Source organism: Saimiri boliviensis, chromosome 21 (genome assembly GCF_048565385.1).
Source record: "Saimiri boliviensis isolate mSaiBol1 chromosome 21, mSaiBol1.pri, whole genome shotgun sequence".
NCBI classification, from domain to species: Eukaryota; Metazoa; Chordata; class Mammalia; order Primates; family Cebidae; genus Saimiri; species Saimiri boliviensis.
The window spans coordinates 1,517,574-1,543,326 of record NC_133469.1 but is presented as its reverse complement, the minus strand read 5'-3'; the positions used below and the strand labels follow the sequence as shown (position 1 = coordinate 1,543,326).

The 25,753-nt window shown below is 51.6% G+C and overlaps 1 pseudogene; it reads right to left on the bottom strand.

Moving 5' to 3' along the window:
• Window positions 1-618: 618 nt before the first annotated feature.
• On the bottom strand, window positions 619-24,227 carry LOC141582655 (uncharacterized; annotated as a pseudogene).
• Between the last annotated feature and the right edge of the window lie 1,526 nt (window positions 24,228-25,753).

Sequence of the window (25,753 nt, the reverse complement as noted above, 5' to 3'; positions counted from 1 at the left end):
ACTGGGGAGGATGCGGCAAGACAATCGCTTAAACCAGGGAGGAGGTGGGTGTGCTACGCCAAGATCACACCATTCCTCTGCCCTACTGTATGTGTAAAAATGCAAATTCACTGAACCAGACTAAATTGTATTCAGTGGAAGGCTGATCAAAAAATTCAAAAGAATGCAACTTTTGTTTTATCTACTTCTTACCTAGAACCACCCCCCACCCCGCCTTCCTACCTCCAGTTGTTCCACCTCACTGAACCGAATGACTTTACATCTTGCACATATTGATTGGTGTCTCATGTCTCTCTAAAATATATAAAAGCAAGCTCTACCCTGACCACCTTGGGCCCATGTTGTCAGGACCTCCTGAGGCTGTGTCATGGGTATGTCCATAACCTTGGCGAAATAAGCTTTCTACTTGACTGAGACCTGACTCAGATATTTAGGGATCACAATCCACAATCACCATGGTGTGACATTTGACTACAGCATTCAGTACAGAGATGAGCTATACAGGTATGGTATGTAGCCTGAAAGCAAGAAGCTATACCATATCACTTACACCATCCAGGTTTCATAAGGACGCTCGATGGTGTGTGCACAAAGATGAAATCACTAAGGACACATTTCTCAGAAAATATCCACATCGTTAGGAGATGCATCACTGTGTTTTAAATGGTTAAAGCCTAGGAGGAAAAAAAAAAAGCAACTGAACTCCTGTTATGGTTTAATAACAAAGCTTAATAGAGTTAACACATTTCATCTAATCTAAGATGCTAATGATTAACAAACATTATTTTATGCACCATCAGAAGTAGGTGGCCAAGAAAACCGACTTTCTCAATAACAACAACAAAAAACTTACTTTTGTTAATGTCAGTAAAGTAAAATGAAAATGAATTATGGTTCTGATACATTAAAGCAAAGAAGGAAGAAGCCGTTAGCCTGAGGTCTTGCCTAAGCAAATGGAAACCAAACTTGGAGTCATTTAAACGGACTTAAAAACATTAACCAACCAACCAGTCAATAACAAAAAGCCCAGCTGCCAGCTGGCTGTATGATTAGGGACGCTGAGGGAACCATCCCCACAACCGGCGGTCGCCCAGCTGGAGCCAAGGAGAAACCTCACTCAGCTGCCTCCACTAAAAGCTCGAAGCCCCAAGCCCTGTTTTCCATTCTCCTGCTTCAGGCATGATTCGTGAATCATTCCTGTGCTCAAACTGTTTAAATTTATTTGGCCTAAAATTTTTCTAACCCCTGTATCCTAACCCCTAACTGGTAACCCCGAACTCTAACCCTATCCGCTAGCCCTAATCCTCACCCTAAACACTAACCATATGTTAGTTTCTACGTTTGCACTGATATGTCCGTGTTGAGTATTGAAACTGCGGTACTGGCAGGGCCGCATAACTAGTGCGGATTTTATAGTAACATGTTTGGACTGAGGCCTTGCATCAGCATTAGGTGTTTCCTACCTGAGCACTGGGCTTATTGTATCCGTATTTCAGAGGCCATCTCTGCCTCAGGAACGCTCCATTTGTCTTCTGAGGCTGCTGGGTGCCCCTCACACCGCAGCCGCCTGGCCTTGGGCGGGAGAACCCAGGTGCGCAGGGTTCAGAGGGGCTTTTCGTGTCCAGTTTCCCACACAGAGCTCTTCGTACTAGTCTCTGACCCTCAGCAGTCAGGAATGCAGACAGGAAGGATTTTACTCACCGTGGACACGGCCCAGAGTTGTCCCAAACCGAGGCTGTGCCCGCTACGTCTGTGCCATGGAGAACGCAGCTCTGCAGATTGCCCTGACGCGATGCACGCCGGCGCCCTGACGCCCACTGAAAAGGCACGCTCGGGAGCCCCCTGCTGGTGGCCAGGCGGTGGGGGCCCTCTTGCTCATGGTCCTGTGTCTGCACCCCCCTGATGGCAGCTGGGGCCACCGCAACCCCTCTTGCAGTAAGAACCCCGCCCCAAGGTGTGTGCTGAGGAGGACGCAGTTCCACCCTCACAATGCCCCCCAGTTCTGTAAGGAGGAGAACGCAACTCTGCAGACCGCTGTGACTCAATGCACCATGGTGGTGTGACAGGATGCAAGCCGGTGGAGGAGCCTCAAGAATCTGAAAGGTGGGTGTGGGGGCCCCTACTGGGGGCCTGCACTGCAGGGCCCTCTTGCTCACGATGCTGTGCCCACGCCCCCTTCTGGCTAGGTCCACTGCAGGGCCCTCTGACAGTGTGGTGACCGGCATCACCTGCTGGCAGCTGGAGCACTGCAGGGCCCTCTTGCTCAGTGTAGTGGCAATATGCCCGCTGCTGGCAAACAGGGCGGTGCTACATCCTCTTGCTCACGGTGTGGTGCCTGTGCTGCTGGACACTCTTACTCTCGGTGTAGTGGGGTCACGCCCCCTGCTGGCCGCTGGGGCACTGCAAGACCCTCTTGCCCATAGCGTCCTGGCAACACTCCCGTGATGGCAACTAGAGCACTGCAGGGTTCTCTTGCTAATGGTGTGGTATTCGCTGGGATTACAAGCGTGTGCCACCATGCCTGGCTAATTTTGTATTTTTAGTAGAGACAGGATTTCTCCATGTTCGCCAGGCTGGTCTCGAACTCCCAACCTCAGGTAATCTGCCCGCCTCAGCCTCCCAAAGTGCGGGCATTATAGGCATGAGCCACCTAGCTCGGCCTAATTTTTTGATTTGTCATAGAGACGGGGTTTTGCCATGTTACCTATGTTGCGGGGTTTCCTTCTGATGAGATGAAAAGATTCTGGAATTAGGTAGAGGAGATGGCTGTACAGCATTGTGAATGTACTAAAAATGAACTGTACACGTTAAAATGGAAGAAATAGTGACTTACACAAATTGTATTATGATTTATTTATTTATTTATTTATTTATTTATTTATTTATTTTGGTCTGACATTACCCTAGGCTTGTCAGTCAAAATTTTGATTTTTTTAAAAAGGACAACGATGAGTTGAAACGTTTAAGGACCTATCAGTAGAAATGGTAAGAAGACAGCGCATGGCTGGGCGCGGTGGCCTATGCCTGTAATCCTAGCACTTTGGGAGGCCAAGGTGGGTGGATCACCTGCGGTCAGGAATTCAAGACCAGCCTGGCCACCATGGTGAAACCCCATCTTTATTTAAAAAAAAAAAAAAAAAAAAAAGAAGAAGAAGAAGACAGCGCAGAACGGGGCAGGGCTGAGACTCAAGGAAGACAGCACGTTCCCCGCGGCCTCCTGCTGTCTGCGGGGCACCTGGAGCCCTGAGGCCCCACTCCTGCCTGACCCCCTGCCTGCTGGCTCCTGATCATCTGGCTTCTGCGGCTTCTTCAGTTCCCACTGCCCCCAGAGTGAAGGCTGCTCGTCCACACTCACCTGGCCTCGGTGACGCCAACCGCGTTTCCCCTGCACACGCTCTCCAGCTGCACATAGACCGAGCAGTTGACCCAGCTCCACTCGGGGTCACAGATGGCCAGGAAGTTGGGGTGCAGGTGGCCGATCGTGTACTTGGCCATGTCCGTCAGAGACTGGCTCACAGCCGCCCCGAAGAGGAAGGTCCCCAGCACCTTGTACACGGCAGCCATGTAATTATTGAAGTCAGAGCAGGAATAGAGCCGGTCTGTGGGCACCAGGTAGGCTTCTCCCACCGAGACCTGCATGTGGGGCAGCCGCGGTGACCAGAGGGGGTCCTGGTCATCCCATGGGCCCTTAGTGTGCCTCAGTCCTCCCCACGGGCCTCCCCAAGGCTGCTGCAGAGCTGGGGACTCTAAAGGCGTCCTAGCTGGGCTCGGTGGCTCACGCCTGCCAGCCCAGCACTGTGGGAGGCTGAGGCGGGAGGATCACCTGAGGTCGGGCGTTCAAGACCAGCCTGAGCAACATGGAGAAACCTGTCTCTACTAAAAATACAAAAATTAGCACGCCTGTAGTCCCAGCTACTGGGGAGACTGAGGCAAGAGAATCACTTGAACCCAGGAGGCGGAGGTTACAGTGAACGGAGATCCTGCCATTGCACTCCAGCCTGGGCAACAAGAGCAAAACTCCATCTCAAAACACAAAAGCGGGTTCCTATTACCCACAATTACCACTCGGGGCAAGGCTGTGTCCCCCAGCCACTCACAGACCTCCAGGCCACCCCCATCAGGAAGCAGGGTTAGGCTGTACCCCATCCTGCCCCCCTCCCTGTCCCTCTGAACCCCTCCTGCCTTACAAGGATGACGGTGGCCATGATGGTGACCCCGGCCATGAGCCCAAGGGTGATGGTGTCTGGTCGATAGGGGTACCGGATGGAGTCATCCCCACAGTCAAATCCTCGGTTATACAGGGTGTTCACCAGCGACAGGACAGCCAAGGACAGGGAGGCTGGAGGGGGAGAAGGGCCTGGGAGCTGTGAGATTCTCAAACCAGCTGGGCCATGGGGCCCCCACACCTGCCTTGGCCTCGAGGCCTGCTCCCACCAACAAGGACGAGCTTTTCTCACAGCACATGGGAGGCCCAAGCGACACTCCTTTCCCATCACCCTCAGATGAGCACGAACTCCCCAGGCCCTCTCCCCCTCACACCTTCCCTCTGCTCCTTGAAAAACTGGGCAAGACCGGGCACAGCGGCTCAAGCCTGTAATCCCAGCACTTTGGGAGGCCGAGGCGGGTGGATCACGAGGTCAAGAGATCGAGACCATCCTGGTCAACATGGTGAAACCCCGTCTCTACTAAAAACACAAAAAAATCAGCTGGGCATGGTGGTTCGTGCCTGTAATCCCAGCTACTCAGCAGGCTGAGGCAGAAGAATTGCCTGAACCCAGGAGGCGGAGGTTACAGTGAGCAGAGACCCTGCCGTTGCACTCCAGCCTGGGTAACAAGAGCAAAACTCCGTCTAAAAAAAAAAAAAAAAAAAAAAAGGGCAAACACTCATCTCTGGGCCTTTGCACAGGGAGTTCTCTCTGCCCTGAATATCTTGTTTTTATTTTTAAGAGTAGAGACTGCGGTCTGATGCTGACCAGGCCTGTCACAAACTCCCAGGCTAGAGCGACCCCCCAGCCTGAGCCTCCCAAAGTGCCGAGATTACAGGTGTGAGACAACGTGCTGGGCACCAAAGTGACTCTCACTTCCGCTCAGTTTCATCTCCCCTCCCGGCTGTCCCCACCGGCGTCCCTCTCACAAAAGGAAAGGTCTGTTTAGCCGTGCGTGGTGGCGTGTGCCTGTAATCCAGCTACTCGGGAGGCTGAGGCAGAAAAATTGCTTGAAACCGGAAAATGGAAGTTGCAGTGAGTCGGCCTTGCCACTACACTCCAGCCTGGCAACAGGGCGAGACTCTGTCTCAATTTATTAAAAGAAAATAAATAAATAAATAAAAATAAAAGGGAAGGTCTGCTCTTTCTCCCTATTGCCCCATGTGGAATTACATAGTCACCTTTGGGACACTGGACTTAATCTCCCCGCCTCCACCCGCCAGCACCAGCAGTCTATAGTGTTCAGGACAGAGACCCTGGAGGCTGCTCAGAGCCTGGGCAGCGCAGATGTTTAATAAACATCTGTTAAAACAGGCAGGACTTATTTCAACCTAAGAGCTGGCCAGAGAAGTCAGGAAAAGGCAAAAGCAGGGGCACAGCGGAGGTGCCTTCCTGCTCGCCCCTGCCCGCCACTGACCCTTGTGCCAGGGCACATGCCAGCCAGACGGTGACTCAGGGACGAAAAGCTCATTCTTGTCAAATCCACACTTGCGGACGGTGTCACACAGCACTGGGGCTCCCGGGGCCCTGCTGGGCTCAGGGTGGCCAGGGAAGCCGGAGTCAGCTACAGAGGGCAGGGCCCAGGGCAGCTCCCTGTTCCACACGGCAGGTGCACAACAAAAGCGCAGGGTGTCTACCCCAGAGAATAACGAAGGCAGGGCGTCTTTGGCCCAGCAGGGCAAGGACAAAAAAGCGTGGCTTTTCTGAATTCTGAGAGCCTGAGGAGGGACAGGGAGCCTCACACTCCTCCCTGCATGCCAGCTGCAAGGGTCCTAGGACACGGCACGCCTTCGATGCTGGCTGAGTCTGGGGAAATAAAGCAGTGAAGACAGCAGAGGTCTGCCTCACAGGGCAGAAAAGGCGGAGGGAATGCAGAACAGAACGGGCAGTGCAGGGGCCCAGAGCCGGGACGGTGCCTGGAGAGGCGAGCGCTGGGGCAGAGCGGGATGCGCTGTAAGAGCCCGGCTTCTGCTGGGGCGCAGGGGCGGCTGGCGCGGCTGTGAGTGACGGCAGAGACCAGGGAGGAGGCTCCTGCAATTGCCCCGCGGTGGAAGGTCAGGGTCACAGGACTGCAGCCTCTCCCCGCGGCTCTCAGCAGGCGGAGGCTCACACCGGTTGGCCTCCGTTTCCGACCTCCCTGCCCCAGTAACTCCAGCTAGAGACTCAGACATCCCCATGACAACCGGCCCCGGGCTTCCCTCTGCCTGGAAAGCTCACCCTGGGGTCCCCGGAACAGGCACCTTCTCTTCCTTTGACCCACGGGAGCCTTCCCGCCCTCACGCTGCCCCCACAACCCCATCTGGAACCTGTGGACTGCACTGTGACGGGCCGCAGCTTCCAGAATGGAGGTGCCCTCGGCCTGGCCGCCACCCCTGGCACGCAGCAGCCACACCCAACCCCACCCCGGCGGCACCTCCCAGCTGTGCGGCCTCCAGCAGGCGACTCCACCCGGCTGCCCCTCCCTCACAGGCCATTTAGGGAACCAGTTCCGTTATCTGCATCCTGCTGAGGGCCTGGCTGCCAGAAAGTGCACACATACAGGTTTAAGTAACTGACAGCACAGCTGCTCGGGACATGCCACCCAGGGCTGGCAGACACCCCACGGGACATGGCACCCAGGGCTGGCAGACACCCCACGGGGACCTCGTGCTGTCCCCTTGCTCCCCCTAACGAGGGTCTACTTCGGAGTTCAGAGGGCTTGGCCAGAGAACCAGGAAACGCACTGAGGAGGAGTGCCCCCCCCCCCGCGGTGACAGATCCTCGGGGCCATTGTCCCTTCAGCCACAGAGCAAACACTTGGCCTTTGTTTCCAGGACCGTGGCGGGAGGCCTCCCCGACCTGACCCAATAACCCGCGCTGCTTCCCCGACCTGACCCAATAACCCGCGGGACAGGTTTCGGTCTCCCGAGGTCCCAAAGCCTGGGACTCAGCTTTTCTCTCCAAGTGTCTCCCCCGCCCAAGGCACAGGGGTTCAAATCCCACCGACACGCAGAGCCTATGCCTATCTGATTATTATTATTATTTTTTTTTGAGACAGAGTTTACTTCTCGTTGTCCATGCTGGAGTGCAATCTCAGCTCACTGCAACCTCTGCTTCCCAGGTTGAAGCAATTCTTCTGCCTCAGCCTCCCAAGTAGCTGCGATTACAGGCACATGCCACCATGCTTGCCTAATTTTGTCTTTTTAGTAGAGGTGGGATTTCTGCATGTTGGTCAGGCTGGTCTTGAAGTCCTGACCTCAGGTGATCCATTCAACTCGGCCTCCCAAAGTGCTGAGATTACAGGGATGAGCCACCACACCGGGTTTTGGTTTTTGTTTGTTTTTTGAGATGGAGTCTTGCTCTGTCTCCCAGGCTGGAGTGCAGTGGGATGATCTCGGCTCACTACAACCTCCACCTCCCGGGTTCAAGCAATTCTCCTGCCTCAGCTTCCCAAGTAGCTGAGATTGTAGGCACATGCCACCACGCTGGGCCAATTTTTGTAGTTTTATTGGAGTCAAGGTTTCACTATGTTGGCCAGGCTGGTCTTGAACTCCTGACCTCAGGTGATCCACCCGCCTCAGCCTCCCAAAGTGCTGGCATTACAGGCATGAGCCACCTCACCTGTCCACTATGCCTATCTCATTGTATTTCTAAAAGGGGAGGGAAAAGAAATAATTGCATTTCCATCCTCACAGTAACTCCATAAAGGAGATAATGTCATTTACCTTTTACAAATGCGAAACAAAAGCTCCAGCTTTTTTTTTTCTGAGACAGTGTCTCACTTTGAAGCCCAAGCTTGAGTGCAGTGGCATGACCTTGGCTCACTGCAGTCTTGACCTCCGAGACTCAAGTGATCCTCCCACTTTAGCCTCCCGAGTAGCTGGGACTACAGGGGGACACTGCCACACCTGGAAAATTTGTTGAAATTTCTTGTAGAAATGGGGTCTTGCTATGTTGCCCAGGCTGCTCTCAAACTCCTGGGCTCAAGCAATCCTCCCACATCGACCTCCCAAGGTGCTGGGATTACAGGCATGGTTGTTCCAGCTTTTTTTTCCCCAAGGCCACATTAAGTTGTTAGTGGCTGAGTCAAGAGAGTTCCGGGGTCTGCTGACTCCTACTTCAGTGTTTTTCCAGCTAGACTACAGCCACTGTCATTCCTGGAAGTTGTCTGACAGTGGACTGAGATGGATTATTTGGGTGTGTAGCACAGAGGAACATCTCTTAGGAGACTGAACCCTGAAGTTCTGATGGGGTCAGCATGTATTCTGGGGAAAGTTTCCATAGCTCCCATCCATGACCAGTGAATAGGAATTAGGTACCAGGCGTGGTGGCTCAAGCCTGGAATCCCAGCACTTTGGGAGGCTGAGGTGGGTGGATCACTAGGTCAGTTCAAGACCAGCCTGGCCAACATGGCAAAACCCCGTCTGTACTAAAAACACAAAAATTAGCTGGGTGTGGTGGCGGGTGCCTGTAATTCCAGCTACTCAGGAGGCAGAGGCAACAGAATCGTTAGAACCCAGGAGGCGGAGATTGCACCGAGCCGAGATTGCACCACTGCACTCCAGCCTGGGTGACAAAAAAACACTCAGTCTATAAAAAGAAAATGCTGGACATTGGCGAGGTGCGGTGCAATGGCACATCTGTAATCTCAGCACTTGGGGAGGCTGTGGCAGGCAGATCACTTGAGTTTAGGAGTTCCTGACCAGCCTGACCTACATGGTGAAAGCCCATCTCTACTAAAAATATGAATATTAGCTGGGTGTGGTGGCGGTTGCCTATAATTCCACCTACTCAGTGTGCTGAGGCAGGAGAATTGCATTAACTTGGGAAGCGGAGTTTGCAATGAGCTGAGATCACGCCACTGTACTCCATCCTGGGCGACAGAGACAGACTTCATCTCAAAAAAGAAAAAAAGTTGAGTGTGGTGTGTGTAGTCTCAGCTACTCAGGAGGCTGAGGTGTGCGGATCACTTGAGCCCAGGAGTTTGAGGCTTCAGGGAGCTATGGTGGAGTCACTGCACTCCAGCCTGGGTAACCAAATGAGACCCCTATTTCTAAAAAACTAATTTAAAAAGTTAACAAAATAAGAGAGACAATATGATAGTATTCATCACCAATAAGAAATCAATCACATCACCCACTGAATCTTGCCAACATCATCAAACTCTAATGGGGTGAGCATAAATCCAGCTGCAAATATGCCACAAATACAAAAGACAGAGAATGGGTTCACCTGCACCAGGGAAATCCAGACTTTGAGAAATGCTACAGGCCCAACAGTGTGGAGCCTTCCAAAATCCATCGAAAGGAAAAGAGAGAGGCCAGGCAAGGTGGCTCAGGCCTGTAATCCCAGCACATTGGGAGGCCAAGGTGGGCAGACCACAAGGTCAGGAGTTTGAGACCAGCCTGAGCAACATGGAGAAACCCCATCTCTACCAAAAATACCAAAATTAGCCAGGTGTTGTAGCACATGTCTGTAATTCAAGCTATTCAGGAGGCTGAAGCAAGAGAATCGCTTGAACCTGGGAGTCCGAGGTTGCAGTGGACTGAGATTGTGCCATTGTACTCTGGCCAGGGTGACAGAGCAAGACTCTTGTCTCAACAACAACAACAACAAAAAAAAAAAAAAAAAAAAAAAAGGGAAAAGGGCCGGGCGCGGTGGCTGAAGCCTGTAATCTCAGCACTTTGGGAGGCCGAGGCGGGTGGATCACAAGGTCAAGAGATCGAGACCATCCCGGTCAACATGGTGAAACCCCATCTCTACTAAAAATACAAAAAATTAGCTGGGCATGGTGGCACATGCCTGTAATCCCAGATACTCAGGAGGCTGAGGCAGGAGAATTGCCTGAACCCAGGGGGCGGAGGTTGTGGTGAGCCGAGTTGGCGCCATTGCACTCCAGCCTAGGTAACAAGGGCAAAACTCCGTTTCACAAAAAAAAAAAAAAAAAAAAAAAGAAAGAAAGAAAGAAAGAAAAAGAAAAAGGAATACAGGAGAAACTTATAAATTGTGTCTTTTTTTAAATTTTAGTTTTTGGCCGGGCATGGTTGTTCACACCTGTGATTCCAATCTTTGCACTTTGAGAGACTGAGATGGGCAGATCACCTGAGGTCAGGAGTTTGAGGACAGTCAGGCCAACATGGTGAAACCCCAGCTCTATTAAAAGTACAAAAATTAGCTGGGAATTGTCCCATGGGCCTATAATCTCAGCTACTTGGGAGAATGAGACAGAAGAATGGCTTGAACCCAGGAGGCGAAGGTTGCAGTGAGGTGAGATCACACCACTGCACTGCAGCCTGGGTAGAGTTTAAAAAAAAAGAAGAAAATTAGGTTTTGTAGAGACAGGAGTCTCCCAGTGTTGTCCAGGTTGGTCTCAAACCTCTGAACTTAAATGATCCTATCACATCAGGATTACACGTGTGAGCACTCACCCAGCCAACAAACTTGGAGAGTGAAAGAGGTTTAAAAGACATAACAATGCTGGGGAACAGTTATGGGCTAGAGATGCATACTAGGATGGCTCTACTCTAAAGAAACACAAAGAGGCCAGGTGTGGTGGCTCACACCTGTAACACCAAACACTTTGGGAGGCCGAGAAGGGAGGATCGCTTGTGCCCAGGAGTTTGGGACCAGCCTGGCAACATAGTAAGACCCTGTCTCTACAGGAAAAAAACAAACTTTTTAAAAATTAACCCAGAATGGTGGTGCACACCTATAGTCCCAGCTACTCAGGAGGCTGAGGGGAAATGATCACTTGAGCCCAAGAGGTCAAGGCTGCAGTGAGCCATGATCAGACCACTGCACTCCAGCCTGGGTGACTGAGCAAGAACCTGCCTCAAAAAAAAAGACGAACAGAAAGCAGCAATTACTGTGAACGTCAGGGTTGCGGAACACTTCTGGAGAGAAGGGAGGGGCTCACAATGTGCCCATCTCCAGCCCCTTCTGGAAGTCCAGAGTCTAGTGGGGAAGACAGCAGCACAAGTGGAGATTCAGGCCGCAGCACCAGGAAGTTCCCTTCCACCTTCCTGCCCCCTTGCCCTTTCCTTTGGGGAACGGGAGCATGATTGTCGTTCTTCTTTGCCTTTCTAACTAGATCGAGTTTCTGATGGGAGAATTCATATACAGGATGTACAGCATCAACACCAACAGCCAGCTAGAATTGATGGCTTTGTTGATACCCCAGCCAGGCACATCCCCGATTCCTCTGGTAAGTACATCTGGATGTTGCTGCTGTCCAGGATTCTCAGCCACATGCTCGGTGCCCGCTCCTAGATTCTAGAAATCCCCTGACATTGCCCCCAAAAGGAGAGACACTCATTCACAATTCTGCACTGATATTGTCTCTATGCAGAGCTCCTGCCTCAGCCTCCCAAGTAGCTGGAGTTACAGACACCTGCAACCATGCCTGGCTAATTTTGTATTTTTAGTGGAGACAGGATTTCACCGTATTGGTCAGACTGGTCTTGAACTCCTGGTCTCAAGTGATCTGCTCACCTTGGCTCCTAAAATGCTGGCATTACAGGCATGAGCCACCACACCTGGCTATTTCTGTGTCACCCCCTAGGCCAGCCTCTGCATGTTTGGGCTTGATGAGGCTGCGGCTGTCCAGCTGGCTGCCTGTCATCTTTAGTCTCTGTGTCTCCTCGATCCTTCTCAGCTGCCCATACATTCATTTCCTTTTTTTCCCCTTTTTCCCTTGAGATGAAGTTTTGCTCTGTCACCCAGACTGGAATGCAATGGCATGATCTCGGCTCATTGCAACCTCTGCCTCCCATGTTCAAGCAATTTTCCTGCCTTAGCCACCCAAGTAGCTGGGACTACAGACACGTGCCACCAAGCTGGGCTAATTTTTGTATTTTTATTAAGATAGGGTTTCATCATGTTGGTCAGGCTGGTCTCAAACTCCTGACCTCGGTGATCTACCCACCTCAACCTCCCAAAGTGCTGGGATTACAGGCATAAGCCACAGTGCACGGCCTCAGTTTTTAAACTCGGCCTGAGTGGGCTTCTCTCACTAGCAGCTAAGAGCTCTGACTCCTACGGCCTTCTCCCACCCAGCAGGAACTGTTTGGATGTTTCTGGATCTAAAATTCAAGCGTCTAAGCCTACCAGTAGTTGCAAGTGCAGATGGTCACACAACTTTTTGACTTTACAATGGCACAAAAATGATCACATTCAGTAGAAACAATGCTTCCAGTACCGATACAATCTGTCTTTCACTGTTAGCATAGTGTTCAATAAATTGCATGAGGGCCAGGTGCAGTGGCTCATGCCCTTAATCCCAGTACTTCAGAAGCCTGAGGTGGGAGGATCGCTGGAACCCAGGAGTTTGAGAGCAGCCTGGGAACATAGTGACACCCGGTCTCTATAAAAAAGATAAAAATTAGCCACGTGCAATTGTGTGCACCTGTAGTCCCATCTACTTGGGAGGCCGAGGCAGGAGGGATCACTTGAGTCCAGGAGATTGAGGCTGCAGTGAGCTACAATCATGCCACTGCACTCCAGCCTGGGTAACAAAGCAGGACCTCATCTCTTAAAAAATAAAAAAATTTAGGCCGGGCGCGGTGGCTCAAGCCTGTAATCCCAGCACTTTGGGAGGGCGAGGCGGGTGGACCACGAGGTCAAGGGATTGAGACCATCCTGGTCAACATGGTGAAACCCCGTCTCTACTAAAAAATACAAAACAACTAGCTGGGCATGGTGGCACGTGCCTGTAATCCCAGCTACTTAGGAGGCTGAGGCAGGAGAATTGCCTGAGCCCAGGAGGAGGAGGTTGCGGTGAGCCGAGATCGCGCCATTGCACTCCAGCCTGGGTAACAAGAGCGAAACTCCGTCTCAAAAAAATAAAAAAATAAAAAGAAAATAAAAAAAAATAAAAAATTTAGGCCAGGCATGGTGGCTTATGCCTGTAATCACAGCACTTTGGGAGGCTGAGGTGGATGGATCACGACAAGGTCAGGAGCTCAAGACCAGCATGACCAACACGGTGAAACCCCATCTCTACTAAAAATACAAAAATTAGCTGGGTGTGGTGGCATGCACCTGTAATCCCAACTCCGGAGGCTGAGGCAGGAGAATTGCTTAGAACCTGGGAGGTAGAAGTAGCGGTGAGCCAAGATTGCACCATTGTACTCTAGCCTGGGAGACAGAGAAAGACTCGGTCTCATAATAAATAATTAAATAAAAATTTAAAGGTAGGTAAACTATTGCTTCATGAGGACAGCATTTCTGTTTGGGATGATGAGAAAGTTCAGAAACAGATGGTGGTGTTGGTTGCACAATATTGTGAATCTACCAAACGCCATTGAATTGTACACTTAAAGGTGGTACCTTTATCCAAGTTTATTAACTATTTCTACAAACATTCACAAAGGCTGGACTCCTGAAATGTCAAAGTCATGATCCAAGGTGGGGAAGGGTGAGTGGGTTTTGTTCTCCTTTTAGTACTGCTCGGTTTGTTCTCAACCTAAAGTCGGCCGGGCTAACATCCAATGCTTGGTAGGGTAGGTGTATTACATGCATCTGCGGGCCAGGTATGGTGGCTCACACATGTAATCCCTGCACTTTGGGAGGCTGAGGTGGGCAGATTGCCTAAGCTCAGGAGCTCAAGACCAGCCTGGGCAACATGGTGAAACCCTCTCTCTACTAAAAATACAAAAATTAGCTAGGTGTGGCAGGGTGCCTGTAGTCCCAGCTACCCGGTAGGCTGAGGCAGGAGAATCGCTTGAACTCGGGAGGCAGAGGTTGCAGGCAGTGAGCCAAGATTGCATTACTGCACTGCAGCCTGGGCAACAGAGCCAGACTCCACCTCCAAAAATAAAAATAAAAATAAATAGGACAAGTACGGTGGCTCACACCTGTAATCCCAGCACTTTTGGAGACTGATATAGGCAGACTACCTGAGGTCAAAAGGTCGTGACCAGCCTGGCCAACATGGTGAAACCCAATCTCTACTAAAAATACAAAATTTACCCAGTGCTCATGCCTGTAATACCAGCCACTCGGGAGGCTGAGGCAGGAGAATCACTGGAACCTGATAGGCAGAGGTTGCAGTGAGCCAAGACTGCACCAATACACTCCAGCCTGGATGACAGTGTGAGACTCTGTCTCAAAAAATAAATAAATGCATTTTCAACTTAGTATATTTTCACTTCCCCCACCCCCAACCAGAGACAGGATCTCTGTGTTGCCCAGGCTGATCTTGAACTCCTGGGATCAAGCAATCTTCCCACATTGACCTCCCAAAGTGCTGGGATTACAGACGAGCTACTGCACTTGGCTGCTATTACCCATTTATAATATATTTATGGGTACATGACCTGATCATGAGTCAAGGAGCATCTGTAATCATGCTGAAAATGGGGGTAGCTTGTGTGATGATATGGGGGAGTATCACAAAAGGGGACCAGGGCCTGCAGGGGGACAGCACAGGCTGCCTCTGGCTCAAACCCAGGGCTCCTTTCTCTGTGTCTCCTGCTGCAGGACAGACCCCAGGCTCGCAGCTCTGCAAATCCACTCTGTCTGCACTGCAGGACTGCAAATCCACAGCTGGGGGTTGTGGGTGATGTTGGAGCAGGAGCAGGCAGGGGGGTCACATCAGGGGTTGCACCTGCAGTCATATTGGCAGAGCAAGTTCGTTTTTGTTTTTGTTTCTTTTTTTTTTTTTTTTTTTTTTGAAATGGAGTTTCGCTCTTGTTGCCAAGGCTGGATTGCAATGGCATGACCTCGGCTCACCGCAACTTCAGCGTCCCATATTCAAGGGATTCTCCCCCATCACCCTCCTGAGTAGCCGGGATTACAGGCATGCATTAGCACGCCTGGATGATTTTGTATTTTTAGTAGAGATGGGGTTTCACCATGTTGGCCAGCTGGTCTCAAATTCCTGACCTCGAATGGTCCACCTGCCTCCGCCTCCCAAACTGCTGGAATTACAGGCGTGAGCCACTGCACCTGGCCCTGGTTTCCCTGTCCTCCCTGCTGGCTCTGTACAGCCTCAGCTTCTCTTCCCCCGACCCCTAGGTGATGATGAGCAACCCCCACTCCCTGAGGTTCTAGGCTACCTTCCATGAGAGCTGTTACAAGTTACATGGGAACATCAAGTACAATCTGGTGAGCCATGTCCCCACCAAACCTCACCGCATGTCCCCCGAGAGCTCCCTCTTTCTTCTTCCCTTACCAGTTTAAAGAGCTGAGGAATTTCCAGACAACACAGCCCCTATCCCTGCCCTGTGGTCTCAGTGGTCAATGGGAAATGAGCTGGTTTCAGTCACCGCCCTCTCACTCATCATCAAGAAAAATTCCTTCAACCATACATGGATTGTGTTTTCAGGAGTGCTGGGCTTCATCCACGGTTTTGAGTAACATGCTAAAAGAGGAAAAAAGATTTGCTGCTCAGGAATGGAGACAGAAACACAGACACACAGACACACACAGACACAGTGTGGAGGAAACGTCAGGGGATTTCCAGGATCTGGGAGTGGGCACTGAGCATGTGGCTGAGAATCCTGGACAGCTGCAGCATCCAGGTGTACTTAGCAGAGGAATTCAGGATGTGCCTGACTCGGGTATCAAAAAAGCTGTCAATTCCAGCTGGCTGTGGATGTTGATGCTGTACATCCTGTCTATGAATTCTCCCATCAGAAGCTCTATCTAGTTAGAAAGACAAAGAAGAAAGAAAATCATGCTCCCATTCCCCAAAGGAAAGGGCAAGGAGGCGGGAAGGTGGAAGGGAACTTCCTCGTGCTGCGGCCTGAATCTCCACTTGTGCTGCTGTCTTCCCCACTAGACTCTGTACTTCCAGAAAGGGCTGGAGATGGGCACAATGCCAGACCCTCCCTTCTCTCCAGAAGTGTTCCGCAACCCTGACATTCACAGTAATTGCTTCTTTCTGTTCGTCTTTTTTTTGAGGCAGGTTCTTGCTCAGTCACCCAGGCTGGAGTGCAGTGGTGTGATCATGGCTCACTGCAGCCTTGACCTCTTAGGCACAAGTGATTGTCTCCTCTCAGCCTCCTGAGTAGCCAGGACTATAGGCATACACCACCATTCCTGGTTAATTTTAAAAAACTTTTTTTTTTTTTTTTCCTGTAGAGACAGGGTCTTACTATGTTGCCAGGCTGGTCCCAAACTCCTGAGCACAAGCGATCCTCCCTTCTCGGCCTCCCAAAGTGTTTGGCGTTACAGGTGTGAGCCACCACACCTGGCGTCTTTGTGTTTCTTTAGAGTAGAGCTGTCCTAGTATGCATTTCTACCCCATAATGTTCCCCAGCATTGTTATGTCTTTTAAGCCTCTTTCAATCACCCAAGTTGGTTGGCTGGGTGAGTCCTCACACCTGTAATCCTGATGTGATAGGATCATTTAAGTTCAGAGGTTTGAAACCAACCTGGACAACACAGGGAGACTTCTGTCTCTACAAAACCTAATTTTCTTCTTTTTTTTTAACCCTACCCAGGCTGCAGTGCAGTGGTGTGATCTCACCTTACTGCAACCTTCGCCTCCTGGGTTCAAGTCATTCTTCTGTTTCATCCTCCCAAGTAGCTGAGATTACAGGCACATGGGACCATGCCCAGCTAATTTTTGTACTTTTAATAGAGCTGGGGTTTCACCATATTGGCTTGGCTGTCCTCAAACTCCTGACCTCAGGTGATCTGCCCACCTCAGTCTCTCAAAGTGCAAAGATTGGGATCACAGGTGTGAACAACCGTGCTTGGCCAAAAACTAAAATTTTAAAAAAGACAAAATCTACAAGTTTCTCCTCTATTCCTTTTCCTTTTTTGTTTTGTTTTGTTTTGTTGTTGTTGTTGCCGTTGTTGTTGTTGTTTTGTTTGTTTTTTGAGACAGAGTCTTGCTCTGCCACCCTGGCCAGAGTGCAATGGCACAATCTCAGTTCACTGCAACCTCCGACTCCCAGGTTCAAGTGATTCTCTTGCTTCAGCCTCCTGAATAGCTGGAATTACAGGCATGGTGCTACCACACCTGGCTAATTTTGGTATTTTTGGTAGAGATGGGGTTTCTCCATGTTGTCTGGCTGGTCTCAAACTCCTGACCTTGTGATCTGCCCACCTCGGCCTCCCAATGTGCTGGGATTACAGGCGTCAGCCTCCTTGCCTGGCCTATCCCTTTTCTTTTCTATGGATTTTGGAAGACTCCACACTGTTGGGCCTGCAGCATTTCTCAAAGTCTGGATTTCCCTGGTGCAGGTGAACCCATTCTCTGTCTTTTGTATTTGTGGCATATTTGCGGCTGGATTTATGCTCACCCCATTAGATTAGAGTTTGATCGTCTTGGCAAGATTCAGTGGGTGATGTGGTTGATCTCTTATTGGTGATGAATACTATCCTATTGTCTCTCTTATTTTGTTAATTTTTTAAATGAGTTTTTTAGAAATAGTGGTCTCATTTTGTCACCCAGTCTGGAGTGCAGTGACTCTACCACAGCTCCCTGAAGCCTCAAATTTCTGGGCTCAAGTGATCTGCACACTGCAGCCTCCTAAGTAGCTGAGACCACACACCACCACACCCAACTTTTTTTCTTTTTTTGAGATGAAGTCTGTCTCTGTCGCCCAGGATGGAGTACAGTGGCATGATCTCAGCTCATTGCAAACTCCGCCTCCCAGGTTAATGCAATTCTCCTGCCTCAGCACTCTGAGTAGGAGGAATTATAGGCAACCGCCACCACACCCAGCTAATATTCATACTTTTAGTAGAGATGGGCTTTCACCATGTAGGTCAGGCTAGTCTGGAACTCCTGACCTCAAGTGATCTGCCTGCCACAGCCTCCCCAAGTGCTAGGATTACAGATGTGTGCCATCGCACTGTACCTGGCCAATGCCCAGCATTTTCTTTTCTTTTTTATTTTTTTTTATTTTTGAGATGGAGTTTCGCTCTTGTTACCCAGGCTGGAGTGCAATGGCGCGATCTCGGCTCACCGCAACCTCCGCCTCCTGGGTTTAGGCAATTCTCCTGCCTCAGCCTCCTGAGTAGCTGGGATTACAGGCACACGCCACCATGCCCAGCTAATTTTTTGTATTTTTTTAGTAGAGACGGGGTTTCACCATGTTGACCAGGATGGTCTCGATGTCTTGACCTTGTGATCCACCCGCCTCGGCCTCCCAAATTGCTGGGATTACAGGCTTGAGCCACCGTGCCCGGCCTCTTTTTTTAGACTGAGTGTTGTTTTGTCACCCAGGCTGGAGTGCAGTGGCGCAATCTCGGCTCACTGCAATCTCCGCCTCCTGGGTTGAAGCGATTCTGTTGCCTCAGCCTCCTGAGTAGCTAGAATTACAAGCACCCACCACCAGGCCCAGCTAATTTTTGTGTTTTTAGTAGAGATGGGGTTTTGCCATATTGGCCAGGGTTGTCTTGAACTGATCTAGTGATCCACCCACCTCAGTCTCCCAAAGTGCTGGGATTCAGGGCTTGAGCCACCATGCCTGGTACCTAATTCCTATTCACTGGTCATGGATGGGAGCTATGGAAACTTTCCCCAGAATACATGCTGACCCCATCAGAACTTCAGGATTCGGTCTCCTAAGAGATGTTCCTCTGTTTGTGCTACACACCCAAATAATCCATCTCAGTCCACTGTCAGACAACTTCCAGGAATGACAGTGGCTGTAGTCTAGCTGAAGAAACACTGAAGTAGGAGTCAGCAGACCCCAGGACTCTTTTGACTCAGCCGCTAACAACTTAATGTGGCCTTGGGAAAAAAAAAAAAGTTGGAGCAACCACACCTGTAATACCAGCATCTTGGGAGGTCGATGTGGGAGGATTGCTTGAGCCCAGGAGTTTGAGAGCAGCCTGGGCAACATAGCAAGACCCCATCTCTACAAAAAATTTGAAACATTTTTTCCAGGTGTGGCAGTGTCCCCCTGTAGTCCCAGCTACTCAGGAGGCTAAAGTGGGAGGGTCACTTGAGTCCCGGAGGTCCAGACTGCAGTGAGCCAAGGTCATGCCACTACACTCAAGCTTGGGCTTCAAAGTGAGACACTGTCTCAGAAAAAAAAAAAAAGCTGGAGCTTTTGTTTCACATTTGTAAAAGGTAAATGATATTATCTCCTTCATGGAGTTACTGTGAGGATGGAAATACAATTATTTTTCTTCCCTCTCCTTTTAGAAATACAATGAGATAGGCATAGTGGCCAGGGGAGGTGGCTCATGCCTGGAATCCCAGCACTTTGGGAGGCTGAGGCGGGTGGATCACCTGAGGTCAGGAGTTCAAGACAAGCCTGGCCAACATGGTGAAACCCTGACTCCACTAAAACTACAAAAATTAGCCCAGTGTGGTGGCATATGCCTACAATCTCAGCTACTCGGGAAGCTGAGGCAGGAGAATTGCTTGAACCTGGGAGGTGGAGGTTGTAGTGAGCCAAGATCATCCCACTGCACTCCAGCCTAGGAGACAGAGCAAGACTCCATCTCCAAAAACAAAAACCAAAACCCGGTGTGGTCGCTCATCCCTGTAATCTCAGCACTTTGGGAGGCCGAGTTGAATGGATCACCTGAGGTCAGGAGTTCAAGACCAGCCTGACCAACATGCAGAAACCCCACCTCTACTAAAAATACAAAATTAGACAAGCATGATGGCATGTGTCTGTAATCGCAGCTACTTGGGAGGCTGAGGCAGAAGAATTGCTTCAACCTGGGAAGCAGAGGTTGCAGTGAGCTGAGATTGCACTCCAGCATGGACAACGAGAAGTAAACTCTGTCTCAAAAAAAATAGTAATAATTAGAAAGGTATAGGCCCTGCGCGTCGGTGGGATTCGAACCCCTGCGCCTCGGGCGGGGGACACACTTGGAGAGAAAAGCTGAGTCCCAGGCTTTGGGACCTCGGGAGACCGAAACCTGTCCCGCGGGTTATTGGGCCAGGTGGGGGAAGCAGCGCCCGGCGGCCTCCCGCCACGGTCCTGGAAACAAAGGCCAAGTGTTTGCTCTGTGGCTGAAGGGACAATGGCGTCGCGGATCTGTCCCCGCGGGGGGTGGATGGGTGTCGGGGGGCGGGGGTGCGCTACTCCCCAGCGCGTTTCCTGGTTCTCTGGCCAAGCCCTCTGAACTCCGAAGTAGACCCTTGTTGTGGGGGCCAGGGGACAGCACGAGGTCTCCGTGGGGTGTCTGCCAGCCCTGGGTGCCATGTCCCGAGCAGCTGTGCTGTCAGTTACTTAAACATGTGTGTGTGCACTTTCTGGTTGCCAGGCCCTCAGCAGGATGCAGATAACGGAAACGGTTCCGGAAATGGCCTGTGAGGGAGGGGCAGCCGCGCTGGAGGCCGCACAGCTGGGAGGTGCCGCCGGGATGCGGTTGGGTGTGGCTGCTGCGTGCCAGGGGTGGCGGCCAGGCCGAGGGCACCTCCATTCTGGAAGCTGCGGCCCGTCACAGTGCAGTCCACAGGTTCCAGATGGGGCTGTGGGGGCAGCGTGAGGGCGGGAAGCCTCCCGGGGGTCAAAGGAAGAGAAGGTGCCTCTTCTGGGAACCCCAGGGTGAGCTTTCCAGGCAGAGGGAAGCCCGGGGCCGGTTGTCATGGGGATGTCTGAGTCTCTAGCTGGAGTTACTGGGGCAGGGAGGTCGGAAACGGAGGCCAACCGGTGTGAGCCTCCGCCTGCTGAGAGCCGCGGGGAGAGGCTGCAGTCCTGTGACCCTGACCTTCCACCGCGGGGCAATTGCAGGAGCCTCCTCCCTGGTCTCTGCCGTCACTCACAGCGGCGCCAGCCGCCCCTGCGCCCCAGCAGAAGCCGGGCTCTTACAGCGCATCCCGCTCTGCCCCAGCGCTCGCCTCTCCAGGCACAGTCTAGGCTCTGGGCCCCTGCACTGCCTGTTCTGTTCTGCATTCCCTCCGCCTTTTCTGCCCTGTGAGGCAGACCTCTGCTGTCTTCACTGCTTTATTTCCCCAGACTCAGCCAGCATCGAAGGCGTGCCATGTCCTAGGACCCTTGCAGCTGGCATGCAGGGAGGAGTGTGAGGCTCCCTGTCCCTCCTCAGGCTCTCAGAATTCAGAAAAGCCACGCTTTTTTGTCCTTGCCCTGCTGGGCCAAAGACGCCCTGCCTTTGTTATTCTCTAGGGTAGACACCCTGCACTTTTGTTGTGCACCTGCCGTGTGGAACAGGGAGCTGCCCCGGGCCCTGCCCTCTGTAGCTGACTCCGGCTTCCCTGGCCACCCTGAGCCCAGCAGGGCCCCGGGAGCCCCAGTGCTGTGTGACACCTTCCGCAAGTGTGGAATTGACAAGAATGTGCTTTTCGTCCCTGAGTCACCGTCTGGCTGGCATGTGCCCTGGCACGAGGGTCAGTGGCGGGCAGGGGCGAGCAGGAAGTCACCTCCGCTGTGCCCCTGCTTTTGCCTTTTCCTGACTTCTCTGGCCAGCTCTTAGGTTGAAATAAGTCCTGCCTGTTTTAACAGATGTTTATTAAACATCTGCGCTGGCCAGGCTCTGAGCAGCCTCCAGGGTCTCTGTCCTGAATACTATAGACTGCTGGTGCTGGCGGGTGGAGGCGGGGAGATTAAGTCCAGTGTCCCACAGGTGGCTGCATAATTCCACAAGGGGCAATGGGGAGAAAGAGCAGACCTTCCCTTTTATTTTTATTAATTAATTAATTTATTTATTTATTTTCTTTTAATAAATTCATACAGAGTGTCGCCCTATTGCCAGGCTGGAGTGTAGTGGCACAATCCCGGCTCACTTCAACTTCCATTTTCCGGTTTCAAGCAATTTTTCTGCCTCAGCCTCCCAAGTAGCTGGATTACAGGCACATGCCACCACGCACGGCTAAACAGACCTTTCCTTTTGTGAGAGGGACGCCGGTGGGGTCAGCCGGGAGGAGAGATGAAACTGAGCAGAAGTGAGAGTCACTTTGGTGCCCGGCACATTGTCTCACACCTGTAATCTCGGCAGTTTGGGAGGCTGAGGCTGGGGGGGTCACTCTAGCCTGGGAGTTTGTGACTGGCCTGGTCAGCATCAGACCGCAGTCTCTACTTTTAAAAATAAAAATAAGATATTTTGGGCAGAGAGAAGTACCTGTGCAAAGGCCCAGAGGTGAGTGTTTGCCCGGTTTTTTCTTTTTCTTTTTCTTTTTCTTTTTTTTTGAGACGGAGTTTTGCTCGTGTTACCCAGGCTGGAGTGCAATGGCAGGATCTCCACTCACTCTAACCTCCGCCTCCTGGGTTCAAGTGATTCCCTTGCCTCAGTCTCCCCAGTAGCTGGGACTACAGGTGTGCTAATTTTTGTATTTTTAGTAGAGACAGGTTTCTCCATGTTGGTCAGGCTGGTCTTGAACGCCCGACCTCAGGTGATACTCCCGCCTCAGCCTCCCACAGTGCTGGGCTGGCAGGTGTGAGCCACCGAGCCCAGCTAGGGCACCTTTAGAGTCCCCAGCTCTGCAGCAGCCTTGGGGAGGCCCGTGGGGAGGACTGAGGCACACTAAGGGCCCATGGGATGACCAGGACCCCCTCTGGTCACCGCGGCTGCCCTACACGCAGATCTCCGCGGGAGAAGCCTACCTGGTGCCCACAGACCGGCTCTATTCCTGCTCTGACTTCAATAATTACATGGCTGCCGTGTACAAGGTGCTGGGGACCTTCCTCTTCGGGGCGGCTGTGAGCCAGTCTCTGACGTACCTGGCCAAGTACATGATCGGCCACCTGCACCCCAACTTCCTGGCCATCTGTGACCCCGAGTGGAGCTGGGCAACTGCTCGGTCTACGTGCAGCTGGAGAGCGTGTGCAGGGGAAACGCTGCTGGCGTCACTGAGGGCAGGTGAGTGTGGACGAGCAGCCTTCACTCTGGGGGCAGTTGGAACTGAAGAAGCCGCAGAAGCCAGATGATTAGGAGCCAGCAGGCAGGTGGTCAGGCAGGAGTGGGGCCTCAGGGCTCCAGGTGCCCCGCAGACAGCAGGAGGCCGCGGGGAACGTGCTGTCTCCGTTGAGTCTCAGCCCTGCCCTCTATTGTGCTGTCTTCTTCTTCTTCTTTTTTTTTTAAAGATGGGGTTTCACCATGGTGGCCAGGCTGGTCTTGAATTTCTGACTGCAAGTGATCCACCCACCTTGGCTTCCCAAAGTGCTAGGATTACAGGCGTAGGCCACCGCGCCCAGCCATGCGCTGTCTTCTTACCATTTCTATTGATAGGTCCTTAAACGTTTCAACTCATCGTTGTCCTTTATAAAAAAATCAAAATATTGACTGACAAGCCTAGGGTAATGTCAGACCAAAATAAATAAATAAATAAATAAATAAATAAATAAAATAAATAAATCGAAATAAAATGTGTATAAGATAAGTCACCATTTCTTCCATTTTATTGTGCACAGTTCATTTTTAGTACATTCACAATGCTGTACAGCCATCTCCTCTACCTAATTCCAGAATCTTTTCATCTCATCAGAAGGAAACCCCACAACATAGGTAACATGGCAAAACCCCGTCTCTATGACAAATCAAAAAATTAGGCCGAGCTAGGTGGCTCATGCCTATAATGTCCGCACTTTGAGAGGCTGAGGCGGGCAGATTACCTGAGGTTGGGAGTTCGAGACCAGCCTGGCCAACATGGAGAAATTCTGTCTCTACTAAAAACACAAAATTAGCCAGGCATGGTGGCACACACTTGTAATCCCAGCGAATACCACACCATGAGCAAGAGAACCCTGCAGTGCTCTAGTTGCCATCACGGGAGTGTTGCCAGGACGCTATGGGCAAGAGGGTCTTGCAGTGCCCCAGCGGCCAGCAGGGGGCGTGACCCCACTCCACCGAGAATAAGAGTGCCCAGCAGCACAGGCACCACACTGTGAGCAAGAGGAGGTAGCACTGCCCTGTTTGCCAGCAGCAGGCATATTGCCACTACACTGAGCAAGAGGGCCCTGTAGTGCTCCAGCTGCCAGCAGGTGATGCCGGTCACCACACTGTCAGAGGGCCCTGCAGTGGACCTAGCCAGAAGGGGGCGTGGGCACAGCATCGTGAGCAAGAGGGCCCTGCAGTGCAGGTCCCCAGTAGGGACCCCCACACCCACCTTTCAGATTCTTGAGGCTCCTCCACCGGTGTGCATCCTGTCACACCACCAGCGTGCATTGAGTCACAGCGGTCTGCAGAGTTGCCTTCTCCTCCTTACAGAACTGGGGAGAATTGTGAGGGTGGAACTGCATCCTCCTCAGCACACACCTTGGGGCGGGGTTCTTACTGCAAGAGGGGCTTGCGGTGGCCCCAGCTGCCATCAGGGGGGTGCAGACACAGCACCATGAGCAAGAGGGCCCCCACCGCCTGGCCACCAGCAGGGGGCGCCCGAGCGTGCCTTTTCAATGGGCGTCAGGGCGCCAGCGTGCATCGCGTCAGGGCAATCTGCAGAGCTGCGTTCTCCACGGCACAGACGTAGCGGGCACAGCCTCGGTTTGGGACAACTCTGGGCCGTGTCCACGGTGAGTAAAATCCTTCCTGTTTGCATTCCTGACTGCTGAGGGTCAGAGACTAGTACGAAGAGCTCTGTGTGGGAAACTGGACACGAAAAGCCCCTCTGAACCCTGCGCACCTGGGTTCTCCCGCCCAAGGCCAGGCGGCTGCGGTGTGAGGGGCACCCAGCAGCCTCACAAGACAAATGGAGCGTTCCCGAGGCAGAGATGGCCTCTGAAATACGGATACAATAAGCCCAGTGCTCAGGTAGGAAACACCTAATGCTGATGCAAGGCCTCAGTCCAAACATGTTACTATAAAATCCGCACTAGTCATGTGGCCCTGCCAGTACCGCAGTTTCAATACTCAACATGGACATATCAGTGCAAACGTAGAAACTAACGTATGGTTAGGGTTTAGGGTGAGGATTAGGGCTAGCGGATAGGGTTAGCGTTCGGGGTTACCAGTTAGATGTTAGGATACAGGGGTTAGAAAAATTTTAGGCCAAATAAATTTAAACAGTTTGAGCACAGGAATGATTCACGAATCATGCCTGAAGCAGGAGAATGGAAAAAAGGGCTTGGGGCTTCGAGCTTTTAGTGGAGGCAGCTGAGTGAGGTTTCTCGTTGGCTCCAGCTGGGCGACCGCCGGTTGTGGGGATGGTCCCTCAGCGTCCCTAATCATACAGCCAGCTGGCAGCTGGGCTTTTTGTTATTGACTGGTTGGTTGGTTAATTTTTTTTTTTTTTTTTTTTGAGACGGAGTTTCGCTCTTGTTACCCAGGCTGGAGTGCAATGGCGCGATCTCGGCTCACCGCAACCTCCGCCTCCTGGGCTCAGGCAATTCTCCTGCCTCAGCCTCCTAAGTAGCTGGGATTACAGGCACGCGCCACCACGCCCAGCTAGTTTTTTGTATTTTTAGTAGAGACGGGGTTTCACCATGTTGACCAGGATGGTCTCGATCTTTCGACCTCGTGATCCACCCACCTCGGCCTCCCAAAGTGCTGGGATTACAGGCTTGAAAATAACACACATTGCGGGTGTACTTGTATTATTTTCAGAGATATAGCTAAGGGTTGTATTTGTATTTTTGAAAATAACACAGCTTGGGTGTGTATTTATATTCTTTTCCAAGATAGAGCTAAGGGTTGTATTTGTATTTTTGAAAATAACAGAGCTTGGGGGTGTATTTGTATTAGTTTCCAAGATACAG